This window comes from Poecilia mexicana, unplaced genomic scaffold, assembly GCF_051168715.1.
Source record: "Poecilia mexicana isolate PSO_F unplaced genomic scaffold, ASM5116871v1 scaffold_2, whole genome shotgun sequence".
In the NCBI taxonomy this organism is placed as follows: domain Eukaryota; kingdom Metazoa; phylum Chordata; class Actinopteri; order Cyprinodontiformes; family Poeciliidae; genus Poecilia; species Poecilia mexicana.
Genome location: NW_028263371.1, coordinates 30582056 through 30596831, shown reverse-complemented (window position 1 = coordinate 30596831; position 14776 = coordinate 30582056).

The following is a 14776-nucleotide window of genomic DNA, read 5'->3' as shown; positions in this document are numbered from 1 at the left end:
CAGGGGAAAATACATGCATATTTTGTCAGTTTTCAGCCACGATCTGATGTATTTTACTAATGTTTCATAACTAGAGACTAGCAAATAGCTTATAAGTGTGAAGAGGTGCAGCACACAAAAGCTGGCCTTGCACATTCTTATTCACATATAGACATAAACACTTCAGAATCGTGCTTCAGCACATCGAACTGATAATCTCCTTTCCCACAGACTGCTTATGAAATGGTCCAGAATGCAATGAATCTGTTTTTGAAAATCTTACTACATGCTTTAAAGTAAATGACTGTAATCCTGATCTGAACTTTTATTTTTTCTGCCTTTCATTCTCAGGATCTGCAGTTTAAATTCCAGCCCAAACTCTTAAAATGTGTATTTAAAATGTGTATTTAGGTCTACTACATTTAATCTCCAACCACTGAGGCAGTGGTTGGAGATTAAATGTAGTAGACCGATTTCTAAAGAACACATTAACCCTCCAGCCAGAAGGGGGAGCTGTTTGGTGTTGGGATATAATTTACTCACAAAAAATACTATTGAAAATCTGATGATATTTAATATACCTGCATAAACCACTTATAATCAGCATTCCACGAGCTGATTATCAAAACAGATTAATAAAATGAGCTCATTTTATTGCTTTAAGTCTGAAAACAATTTCCAAGTTCAGTTTATTAGCCCAATAAGTAACGTTGACTCAATGTTTTTTGCCTGACAGAAAAGTCTGTCAACTTGTGATTAACACATTTAAGGCCAACTTACTTTTAATTTAAGACTTTTTAAGGATCCACAGACACCTTGAATTTGAACGCTGCTGTCACCTGGTGACCACAGGCTCATCAGGCAAGTATAATTAGACAATAAAGTCTTCCTGCATCTTCTCGGAAGCATTCTAGTTTAAAAGTTGTGATTTAGAGAAGACTTAAAGTAAGCTAAACCTGTGAGGATTAGACTTTTCAAAATGAAACGTAGCTTAGCGTTTAACTTGTAATAACATTACATAATCATTAAACACTGCAAATGAAACCAGCTTTAGCTCCATATTTCCATCCAGGTGTTGCTCTGCCTGACCTCCTGTAATTGTCTCATTTCCTTCGCCTGTCTGTCTCTCTTCAGACCATCCGGCGACTGATAAGCGAGGTCTTCTAGCACTTTTTCCCCATTCATCACGCAGCTCCCAGGTGCTGAATGCAGGTATGCAGCGAGCAAATAAATAAATATCTGACAAGGTGACGCCTGAATAGATGAGAAATCCTGCGCCGTGTCAAGACGAGCTGCGCAGAAAATCCAATCAGGCCTCAAGTGTCGGCGAGATTAATAGCTGCTGTTATTTAGACTCGACGCGAAGGGGCCCGGCGTGCGCCGTTTGGGGCTGGTGAGTGAATGTGGGGGGGGGAAATAGATCATATTATTCTCTCTGCAGAGACGGTGGTGGTTTTATTTAAAGGCAGTCAAACGCCAGGAACTTTGGGAAGTATAGGAGGAAAGCTCATAACCCGGTGGGCGGCTGTTAAAAGTCAGCATCCTTCTTTCATCTTTGGTGTGTATTTTATCAAAGGTGGGAGGGCAGTTACTCTTCCTCGCTGTGGCATTAAAGACAATGAATGTTAGTGGTGATGGGCCAATGTGGACAATATGACGGCCGAGGTCTTAAAGGGAGATAATCACAGGGCGCGATAAACCCAGTCAAATGAGCGACCCTGGCTTCTTTATGGCCCCAATAACAACACACTTATCTAACACCTTAGAGCACAGTTTAAAAACACGCTACCAGAGACATTTTGTTGGATTACTGAAGACCCAGAAGATTCCACATCTAATTTCTAGAAAACTCTTTCGGCTCCTTGCAAAACCATTCGTATCCGTTTAGTTTTTTTCAAAATTTGTCATGCTATGAGCGTTATTTTATAGTGATTATGGAAAAGTCTGAAAACTGTGACTTGCATTTGTGTTCAGGTCTTTTTCCATCCATCAAACTAAAGCTGTGCAATATATTCATCTTAATCCGACTGCAACGGATTTGTAAAAGGTGGCAGGGAAATTAAGATCATAAAAAAGAGGGAGGAAAACGCATTATTCACAAATGTCACTGCAGTCATGAAGGACTGTCACAATTATTTGATTTGCTGTTTATGTTGAACAAACCAAGCTCAAACAGCAACATTTTCCCCGTCATGGCAAATCAACCTTTTCTACTGGTTGTCCCAATTTAAGAGGATTTCACAAAAATGTCAGATCGGACTGCAGGAAATGGAGGCGACTTGTCCTGATGGAATCACTAAACCTGGTCGCCACATCCAGGTTGTTGTGGGTTAAGTTTCTACAAAAATCCCTTTAAGGAAAAACAAACCCCTCTTGTTTTCATCTCATTTTTTCATTCAACTTTCTGGCCGACAGAAGCATTTTAATCGCATAATTTGTGTGACACTGAATTTAAATGTTTTTTAAATACATTTTCTGTGTATTTACTTTTTTCTGAATGTTGGTGACAAATTAAGAGGACAGCCCACAATCACTCACAGCAATTTCCTCCCCTCGTTGCCATTCAGGCGGCTGATTAAAAACAGAAAAAGACCAATGTCTGTCAGCGCTAATTACCTATGCAAATAGGCCCGGCAAAGCAATTAGACCCCCGTAAAACACACACCGTGCTTCTATCAAGCGCTGCCATTATGCAGAATAAAAAGATGGTTAAAGGCATCCAACTCTATTTCATACATTTTTGCTATGACCAGATAAAAAGTCATATTTCAGTGGATTATTTTGGAAACCACCTCAGCTGCATTTCTATCAAGAAATCGAATAGGGCTGGGCAAACATAGACTTAAAAATCAACAACTGGATTCATTTGAAGGGAGATCTGCAGGTGGTTCTCGGTAATATGACGCCTTACTCGCAGTGATGTCGCCATAAATTTGCTCAAAATGGGGGGGAAAAAATAGATTATTCACTCGCTGTCTGCTTTTGCTGACTTTGGCAGTTTAAAACAAATTAAAACTCACAAAATTAATATCTGCAGGAAAACACTTTGGATTTATGTACATTAATAGATGATTGTAACATTTGGTGCCTTTTTTTAGCTAGTCTGCTGAAATTTATTTTTTTTCAAAAGGTCAGGCGAGATCTGACTTATTTTTGTTCACAATGATGCTAACAACATATGGAGCTAGTCAACAGCAAAACCAGACAATGGTGACTTGTAGAGATCCAATCAGATTTAACGTCTTAGAAAAATGTTAATACATAAAAAAAAGGTAGCTTCATTCATCTAATTTATCTTTTAAATGATTTCTAGTTAGTCATACTGGACCGTAGATGTTCAAACATCCATAATGACCTTTACTTAGAAGACGATACGTTATCAGTCAATTACAACCTCATAATTAATATTAATGGTGTCCTCTATCTGTAGAGCATAGCACTCTGTGCAAAGTCTTTAATAAAACAACTTCTTTTGTTCCTGCTCAACATATCTTGATTTTCTCTCACGACTTCTGTTGACTCATTTTCTTCAGAAAGCGGTGAGGCCGAGGAGAGCGAGGACGGGGCGTGAACTTGTTTTATTTGGGCTGCGTGTTTAAAACAGATGAAGTGAGGAGAGAATCAGCACAAATATTCTTATGATTGCATCGCTTTCTCATTCTCTGAGACCAGTGGGGGAGAAGAAATTGGTTTGTCTGCGCTTGCTTTAAAGAAATACGACACACTGATGCACATTATTGATTTTTGACCTGCAAATACGGCCATTTATACACGAGCATAAAACCAGAGAGGAAAACGATGTTGGACAGAGGAAACTGATCACACTCAGTGGACTTTTACTTTTTTTGACCATTCTGGGACACCGTACAAAGGTTATCCTTACAAATAGTTTGTGTTTGTCACCATTCTCTACATCGGGAGTCTGATGCACGTACATTTTTAAACTATTTTTTGGAAGAAAATATTTAGCTAGTCCAGCTAGTGACACAAAAGACCTTCAAAGTACACACCTTAAGATCAGAGGCTTTTCTCTTGCTTCCCTCCATGAAGCGTTGACAGGAAGTGGATGAAGTCAGCCCTTACATCAGCAGTGGAGGATTTGGCAGCTTGAGAGCAAAACAGAAAAAAAATCTATTGCACTTTGCCCTCGGAGCCTTGTACCACCTACCAGAACAGAGAGGAACAAATTACCTCCTTAAAAGTGACCTTACCTGCCTCACAGTTTGCCAAATTTCTAAAAGAAAAAAAAACACACACACTTTCTCTGAGCCAATTATCTTACCGGCTGTATTGACTACACTTGGAATTTATTTATTTTTCACTGTTTTGTGAAGCTGCCACACCGAGATACAAAGCAAAAGGCTAAAACAGACCAAATGCAGCAGAACTCCAGCAACAAACGACAGAGCCTTTAAATAGTTTGCTTCAACAACTGAGAATGGGTCATGTAGACAGAACGCTCCCTAAAGTGAGGCCTACAAACACACTGGGAAATCAGCAGTGATGTAGGTCAGTAAAAATCACCTGCGGTTGTTGAAAACAAACCTCAACAGTCCTGAAGACGGCTTCTTTTTTTATTTTTATTCTTCTCAGAGGGAGCGTTTTCTCAACGCTGGGGTCAGCTGAACAAAAATACTAGCGCTCCCACGTCGCCTGTCCTTTGGTGTAACCGTGACACTCTCCCACTTCTCTAATGAATGAGGAGATTAAATACTTAATGCGAGCAGAATGTCGTCCCCAAACGCAGAGCGACTTCCAAGGTCAAAGAACAACATTCATGAGTCGCTCATCTCACCTGACGCATTTACACCAGATCAAACAACAATTATATTTTTTCCCCCTATGGAGGAATATTAGCTAGGTCTTTCTTTTTCTAAAACGATGACATACCGAAGAAACGGTTCATTGAAAATAATCGTCACTCTGTCAGCTGCCATGACAGATGTCTGCGGTGTGTTTGATTGAAGCTGAACAATTCGCCTGCTGACTTTTAAATTAGCACTTGAATCTAGTAGAACAGACACAAGGCCACACTTTAAATAAGAATCTTAACAAGAAAACCAGGTGGTAATCGTCTATGAACTGCATTTATGATCAGGATTTTTTATCTCTTGAATTCAGAGAACAAAACAGTCATAATAAAAGCAAACTGAATTCAGAAGGAGCTGCTAATAGTAAACTAGATGCTTGTTTGTATATTAATAGGCTGTGTAATTAGAAAGTTCACACACGAAAGTATCAATCAAGTAATGGCCATCAAAAATAAGTAGAGAAAGCAAAGTTTTTAACATCAATGCAAATGTATCACATTCATCAAGTAAGGAGGTGGAAGTCAGGAGAAATGTTGTCTGAGAACGTTAGCTTGGAGATCTACCCTATCGGCACTCTACACACAGATTTAAGAGCTCATTAGCTCTAGCAGAATTCAGTTACATGTGATTTCTGCTCCAGTTTTGATCAGCATTGTTTCCTACTCTTTGCTCTGTTTTAAGTGCATTACCAAAATATTTTCTATCAACAAGCCATCTTACGATGGTGTAAAACATGTCATTAGTGAATGAAAGTAGCTAAAAGTCTCACTTTCAAACATATTAACTGCTGTTCTTTCACTCGTGAGGGTTAGAACTTGTTAGGATGCTATTTTAAGAAAATTTGTCACAGAATGACGAGTCCTAAATATCTGTGTAAGCTAATGCTAATGTTGGTATGGAAGTTAAAATACTTATTTTCACAACTTATTCAGTTTACTAATGGAAATCAATTCTAAATTAAACATAAAATGATTTAGGGATGCTAGAATATGTTTATGTAGACAGAACACAACTAAAAACCAAGAAGAAACAATAGTTTTTCTTACCTAAAAAACTTTATATTCAGCAACATCACCTGCAGTCACCTTGAAGATAAGTTGCCAAATCCACCAGAGCCATCTGTTGCTGTGTTGGCATGAATTTTGTCGTGACCTCTTCGCCTCAGCTTTGGGTTGCTGCCTCCAGTCATATTGTTAGTCCTAAAGCAAAAATTGTTCCAAAGACAGATTGTTTTGAGTGTAAAGAAATCCACTTCTATTTACCTTAACAAATGATTTTCTTTATGGCGAGATTGTTGTTGTACAGACTACGTCTTCAAAACCTACCACAACAGAAATATCTAGAACAGAAGACACATTAAGCCAATCCTGAACCACATACAAAGTCTGAGGTGTCTTAGGGAAACGTGACTGATCGTTGGCTCAGCGGTACTAATACTAACAGTTTCAAAGTCTGAGGTGTCTTAGGGAAACGTGACTGATCGTTGGCTCAGCGGTACTAATACTAACAGTTTCAAAGTCTGAGGTGTCTTAGGAAAACGTGACTGATCGTTGGCTCAGCGGTACTAACAGTTTCAAGAGTCCCACCTGCCTAGGAAAGCAATGGACAGCAGAGGAATTACTTTCTTAGATCGTCACAGTCTATCAGTTTAAATCAATATCTAACTTACATTCAGGACGCCAGGTTCTCATTGTCCCTGTGGCAACAATTACTTAGTTACAGCGGTGATAACAATGATTGCTGTAATAAAAGCCATTACCATGTGTCACCATCGAAAAATTATGTTCTTTTGGAGCCAACGTCCACTTTCCAGTCTAAGGCAAAGAAATCCTGTTACTTTGGTTCTTTGTGTCAGAGCATGTTTGAGTGCAACGCAGTGAAAATGAGTGCGACCTTGACACTTTTTAATGTTGTTCTTGATGCACATGCTCTGCCATGTTAACGCATGAGTGGAACAAAACGCACAGAAATATTAAACGCAAAGCTAATCTGAAGCAAACGTCATTTTTGGTTGCAGCCATGTTTAATTCCGTTCCTGTCACTGCGTCAGCCATTCTGTTTTCCCCCAAAGGTCAGGATTGTATTTTCAGAAAGGATTTATTTTCGCCAGTGGAGTGGACACTTGAACAGATCGGTTGACAACAGGAAAATCATTTAGTCTGATTGAACCGAGGCTCATCCACAGATCAAAAATGAAACGTATCTTTTCTCCTGCCGACCAACCAGGATGTCTGAACGCTCACAGGAAGTCTCCTCTGCTGTAAGGGGACATTTCTCACCAGATTGAAACATGATTTAATGCTTCCATGAGCCAATTAGTTTGCTCTCATTAGTGAGGCTGTAATGGCCGCTCATGTTCTGCTGGAGGAGAGAATAGACAAAACTAATTATCTGTAAAAGATTTCAGGACAATAAGAAGGTAGATGGTGTTCACAAGTCAAATTTAAGCTTATTAATTAACAATATGTAAAACATACCATAATGGCGAAATCTGTCTCATGATACATTATCCAATCACCATCAGCATTTGAATTTATCTGGTGAAATTTAAGCTTTTATTATAACAATTAGATAGGAAGGAAAGTGTTTTACACCATCTGACTATGTTTGAGACTCTTATTTTGAAATGAAGGAAGTAGTCTCGTGTCTCCCCCCCCCACTTCAAATGCACCATCATGACATCTGCGGTCATGAGGTCCATTGAGCACCTGCAGCATTTTCTCCTACATTAGAACCATTAGCACTGGTGTCCCACAGGGCTGTGTTTTCACCCTCCTTTTTTTTTCAGAAAAAACCCACCTTAACCTAATCTAAAACTTTTTTCTTTAGGTGAAATTAAGGAAGTTATTTTAAATTTTGCTGTTTCCATTAACTTTTTCATGTACAGGTTTTAGGGTAAGGGGAAAGGGCAGCTAAGATCCCTGCAGACCCCACACATCCTGGACACAAGCTGGTTGGACTTTTACCTCAAATAGCACTACAGAGCGCTATTTGAAAAAACAATATGTCATAAATGCATTTTTACACTATTATTCATTTCTTCTTTTTTTAAAAAAAACAGTCTGTATACAATGTTTTCACAAAACCTTTTATTTTTATTTTTATATATTTATATTTAAAATGTTTTCATTGAGAGAGAGCAAAGTGAAGCTGAAGTCTACTTCCATTTCTGTGTGCATAAACTTAACGAATAAAGCTGATTCTGTTTAAGTCTACACGTAGCCATAATGTACATCACTGTTTTGTTCAGGTGTAGAGGTTTGAGTGTTTTAACACTACCCTGAGTTTGTGCTTTAATTCAAATGTGCACACGCCACCAAAACGTCCAGAAGTAATTTTTCAATTGTGGCTGCACAAAATTATTCCAAGGCCCATTTGCAGCCGCTGAACCATGAACAAACCACTTTTACTCATTTTTCAGGGGTAATATTGCTATAACATGAGCAAACAGCCAAAACAGCTTTTGTACATTTTTAACTAAAAGCTGAGATAAAAGTGGTGTGTGTACTTATTTGCATATTTGTCTTGTAGTGGCAACAGGAAATGACATGCATATAAATCTAAAGCATTAACCATTTGAGTTTTACTAGAAGAACTATAGTGAATCTATGTACATTCACCGGAGACAATGTTTCTAACAGGAAGATCATTGGTGGCGCACCGCCTCTTACCTTCATTTCCTGTGTAAATTATCAACCTGTCCAAACAGGACTACAGTTTGTGTCCATAAAATAACCACGATGGTGGTGTTTAAGTTTACAGTTTGAACTCAAAGTTCAATTTATTATTGAGTTCGTCTCAAACTAGCCGCTAGCTTTAGCTTCCCTTTAAATGACATTGCTTACTATTTCCACATTGAAAACAGAGGAGCCAGTCAGCCTCCAGGGCCCGTTTCCATCAATCAGAATCACGTCGACATTACATGCCGCAAAGTCAAACAGTGTCCCTTCACTGAACGAATTGGCAGTCGAAGCAGACAGATGAGATCGCATCTCAGGAATGCTAATTCACTGGGAGGCTGGATCTGGAGTGGTCGTGATTAAAGACTCAATTTCCCAGAGGTCAGTGTGGTGTGATCACATATTACCGCTAACTGATGGAGTGTCTCTGACACCTGCACTCTTGACGGCGCGGCTGTCACGAGCGGCGGCATCACACCACCTGTGGAAGCGCGCTGCCTGATGGGAGTCCTGTCACACATTAAGTCGCTGAGTTCTTAAGCAGTTGTGTTATTCTATCGTGCTCCTCCGTCATGCCGTTGTTTATGTAAAAGCGTGAGGGAGAGCGGCTGCTGTTCGAGCGGCTTAGCCCTGAAATGCTGCCATCCAGCATTATCTTCACACAGCAGAAAGCCGCGCCGTGCCTCACCCCAACGAGCGGACGGCTTTATAAAGTGGCGCCTTGTGTTGCAGCTCTGTTGCTACAATGTCGGCATTGAAATGCAATTATTTTGAATGTGTATCTCAGTTAACCAGCGTCTTTCTGAAGCAGTCAGCTGTCATTACTACAGCAAGCTTCCCTGTAACAGTTACAATTAAGAAAAAATTGTCCATCATGAAACAGTTGAATTTTTTTTTAAGTGAGATTAGCGTATTAGGATTTACTACAAATAGAGTGAAATATCTCAAGCTTTTATTTCTTGTCATTTTGATGATTATGGCTCCCATAATGAAAACGCAAAATTCAGTCTCAGAAAATTTTAATAGTACCCATTTTAATTCATAAAAATTGGTGTTATACATATATGTGAATATGTAATGAAGTGCAGCAAATTTGCTGACGGTTGAGCAAAGATAGGATAGGTTTGAACCCGTTTGTTTAGCTGTTAGAAATGTACTTTGTGTTGCTCCGTCTTCTTCTGCCAATCATTCTGTTCATTATTATTATTATTATTATTATTATTATTATTATTATTCTTTCCATCATGTTTCGCTGCTCATTCATGCCAGATCAGGGCTAGGGGATTTGCATCTGATATAAATTCACATGAAATTGGAAAAAATAAAAAACTGAAGGTCAAAAACAAATTTAGAACAGAATAACAATCTTCAGCTTGGAAAAATAAGGTGAATCCCTGGTAGAAAAAAAAACAATTGACTAGGAAACGATACATTTAAAAGTAAAATAATGAAATAGCGAAAACAAGCAAAAAAATTCTTTGTTTCCTATTGTCATAAAATTTTTGTGTTTTTTAAACAAACAAAATGGCCGTGATTTAGCTCCATAATTCTGCAACTAAGGAAAAACTTCAAATATGCAGGCCACTTTTAAACGCGTCTCCCTGAGATTCAGGGTTATTCTATGAACAAGTGGCAGCTTTTCATGTGGAAAACACTGAAGTTAGTATCTGACTCAGCTTCCACTTCAAAGCTAACTTCAGCTCATTAAGACAACGACAGCCGCTCGCTGTATAAGCTGCATATTAAGAAAAAAAATTTTAAATGCTTAACTCTCAAAATACTTTGAAAAAATCAACTAGAAAGCCGAAAGGAAAATCTGAGTATGAGTTTTTCAAATATTTACTATAAAATTAGATAATCATGGCGCAGCTTTACGGAGGCTGTCACTGGAGGTCGACAAAAAACCCGCGTCAGAGAGAGTGTGCGTTTCCTTAAAATCATGATACAACATTCTTCCACGCGTATGAACATATGAATATAGATGTAACATGGGAAATATGAATGTTTTATACACCTCAACTCGGTACTTACCTTTTTTGTGTGGAGTCCGAAGAGGTGAAGTACACAGCTGAAGGACAAGGTCAATCAAATTAGTGGTAAACTGTGGGAGGCGTATCTTGCTTCATTTTCTTTCTGTGTATGCATTTTTATTTTGTCTTTCCACAACAAACGAGGAAAGTCGTGGCTACACATAACTGCTATTTTTATGTACATTGTCTTTTATAAAAGCTAAAGTTTACCTTACAGCAGCTACCTGTCTCCACCCCTACCAGTAGGTGGCGCCCTAGACAATTGTATTTTTGGTCTACGCCACCTTGAGAGTACGGATGATTAGAGTCCCTAAACAAACAAGAATTCTGACTTGAAAACCATAACCCTGAGGCTAAATCAGAAAGATAAAAACATTTTCTCTGCATTTCACTTCATCTGTAGTAGATGAAGTGAAATGCAGCTTTTTTTAATATCTTCTATGTGGTTCAGTTTAAAATCTTCTGACAGGAAGTCAAAATGACTACCAACCACACAAGTTTTGGATGTGTTGTAGTTGGCTTTAGTTGGTGTGACAAATCTCATTGACAAATCTTTTTCGATGCATGATTCCTATTATTTCAGCTGTAATCCAGTCATGTCCTTAAATCAGTCAGTATTTACTCTTTAACACTGTCAGTCTTTTTCATCATGTTTTGCTTTTGCTTTTAACCAGAACTGCATATTTCTTTTTCTTTCTTTTTTTTTTTTTTTTTTGCTACCTTGGACGTAGTGCACATAAGCTGTGATGGGAATACGTTAAGCTAAAATAGCGGAGGTGAAAAGAAGAAAAGGAGTAAATGGTTTCCTGTTGGTGCTCAGAAAGGAGCCTAAACCTAGCTGACTTTTCAATGTGACATGTAGGTTTCTTTATCAAAGCGTTCACTAAAGCAAAACTGAAAAATAGAGGAATTATATTCTGGTTGGAATTATGTTCTGTACTGTAAGAAAGCTAAAGTGCATCAAGCAATCCAACACTCAATTATGTATTTACGCTTTTCTGCATAACATCCTTTAAAGTAGCTGAATTAGAAGTTATCAGTGTGTTACTGGAAACCTCATGGATGATGGTGTGGATGAATCTGGCACAAATCTTAAGTAACATAAAAGGGACTGCTATGGTTTAAAAAAAAACTGAAGACACCTTGTTACCATGGTTATGCATCATGCTAATTGTCCAAAGGTGAAAACAAAAGTAAGAGAAAAAAAATCCTGCCAGCTGCACAGCATCCAAAATCAGAATGAATAATTATTCAAACGTGCAAAAATTTTTGTTAATTTTTATTTATTATAAAAATTAACAAAAATCTACAAAAAAACAAATCGCAACCAATGTAACAGAGCTACTCCAACATCATGCCACCATGAGAGCCACATTTCTAGAGAATTCTCAAAGTTCCAGAGAACTTTGAAAAGAAGAAAAATCAGCTGGAGCATCACTTCTAATTTCCTGAAAAATCCAATATGGCCGCCCAGCCCATTAGAGTCTAAAGATAGCAGGAATAATGAGTTGTTTATTTGCACAGGACTGTCATCTGCTTTTTAACATGCTGTTTATTGCTGAATTCGCCAATAGTCTGGTCACTGAGGGCAATAATGAGCAAAACACAGATGAGCAAAACACACCGATTCCATGAATTTGGGAACGTCGTAACAAGAACTGACTGTTCAGGTGAAAGTAATGACAGAGATGTAGAGAAAAACAGTTGTGTGTTTAAAAAAAGGTTAATAATTAAGTATTAGTGTTAGTACAAAAATAATGATTTCTTCAACATTTTAAAAGGTAAGCAATAAGTTATGTAAAAACTCGATAATGATATCCTCAAAACTCCACACCCCATTAGTGAATAAAAAGCTGATTTGGGGGGGCAATAGCTCACAGTTGGCAAACAATTGAAACAAGAACAGTAACATGCCTTGTAAATTATTGAACAGGTCACTAAATGTGTCAAAGTGAATTTTAGAAACAAAGAAGGTAAAAATAAACAACTGAATTGTAGATTAGATTTTTTGCTATTACCACAGCTTTGTTTTCACACACACACACACACACACACACACACACACACACACACACACACACACACACACACACACACACACACAAATGTCCCCAGTGAATTACAACCCTAAAGTCTGGACATGTGGTTTACATTTTTAAATTCAAAAAGCTTAAAAATACATCACAATTTAAACAGACCTGCTTAAGCTAACCGCTTTAGCACTGTTAGCTAAAGAGTTAATGGGAACTTGAGTTGTAAAACTACACCACCTAGTGTCTATCATGATAATAAATGCTTTAGAAGTTTGCCAGCACATTTGCTAACTGCTAAACCATTTTACTCCAGTTCTAAAGTCCCTACACTGGCTCCCTGTAGCTCAGGGAATGACTTTAAAATACTGTTGCTAGTTTATAAATCACTGAACAGCTTAGCACCACAATACATTACAGATCTGCAGCTTTCCAGCCTTCTAGAACCTCTCAGGTCTTCTGGTTCTGTTCTGCTTTGCATCCCCAGAACCAGAACCAAATTACAACCCCTGGCAAAAAGTATGGAATCACCAGTCTTGGATGAGCAGTCATTCAGACATTTCATGCTGTAAAACAAACTCGGATCAAAAACATGATACAATATTAAGGTCATTCCAAAGTGCAACTTGTTGGCTTTCAGGAACACTCAAAGAAATGAAGAGAAAACATTGTGGAAGTCAGTGAATGATACTTTTATTGACCAAACACAGGGAAATAAATATGGAATCACTCAATTCTGAGGAAAAAAGTATGGAATCACTCAAATTGGAGGTAGAAAAAAGGACACACCCAGTCTATTTCCTTTCCCTAAATGGACACCTGCCCCAGATTAGATGTGCCCGTTAGTGTGCAGTTCAAAACACCTGCAGTCATGACACCTTGGAGGGCTGCTGGACGAAGTGGAGTGGCGAGAACCATGACTCCAACAAGAGAAATGTCCCTTGAAACAAAAGAGAGGATTGTGAAACTTCTTGAAGAAGGTAACCCTTCACGCATGGTTGCTAAAGATGTGGGCTGTTCACAGTCAGCTGTATCCAAGATATGGTCCAAACACAAACAGCATGGAATGGTTGTTAAAGCCAAGCGTACTGGTAGACCAAGAAAGACATTAAAGCGTCAAGACAAACAACTAAAGGTCATTTGTCTTGAAAACCAAAAAAGTACAACTACACAGATGAAGCATAAATGGGAGGAAGCTGGAGTCGATGTATGTGACCGAACCGTAAGAAATCGCCTAAAGGAGGTGGGATTTCAATACAGGAAAGCTAAATGAAAACCAGCATTGACACCTAACCATAAAAGAACAAGATTCCGATGGGCTAAGGAGAGGCAATCATGGACTGTGGATGACTGGATGAAAGTTGTCTTCAATGATGAGTCAAGAATCTGCATTGGACAAGGTGATGATGCTGGAACTTTTGTTTGGTGCCGTTCCAGTGAGATTTATGAAGAGGCCTGCCTGAAGAAAACAACCAAATTTCCACAGTCCTTGATGATATGGGGCTGCATGTCAGGCAAAGGCACTGGGGAGATGACTGTGGTTAATTCTTCTATCAATGCACAAGTTTACATTGACATTTTGGACAGTTTTCTCATCCCTTCAATTGAACAGATGTTTGGAGATGATGAAATGATTTTCCAAGATGACAATGCATCGTGCCCTAGGGCAAAAACAGTGAAGGCATTCCTTGAAGAAAGACACATTCAGTCGATGTCATGGCCTGCAAATAGTCCAGATCTCAACCCAATAGAAAACCTGTGGTGGAGATTGAAAAAAATGTTCCACAAGAAGGCTCCAACCTGCAAAGCTGATCTGGCAACTGCTATCAAAGAGAGTAGGCACCAAATACTGTTTGTCCCTCATCAAGTCCATGCCTCAGAGACTAAAAGCTGTTATAAAAGCCAAAGATGGTGCAACTAAATACTAGTGATGTATTTTGAATGGTCTTTTGTTTATGTGTTTTTCATGATTCCATACTTTTTTCCTCAGAATTGAGTGATTCCATATTTATTTCCCTGTGTTTGGTCAATAAAAGTATCATTCACTGACTTCCACAATGTTTTCTCTTCATTTCTTTGAGTGTTCCTGAAAGCCAACAAGTTGCACTTTGGAATGACCTTAATATTGTGTCATGTTTTTGATCCGAGTTTGTTTTACAGCATGAAATGTCTGAATGACTGCTCATCCAACACTGGTGATTCCATACTTTTTGCCAGGGGTTGTAGGAGAAGCACCATTCAGTGTC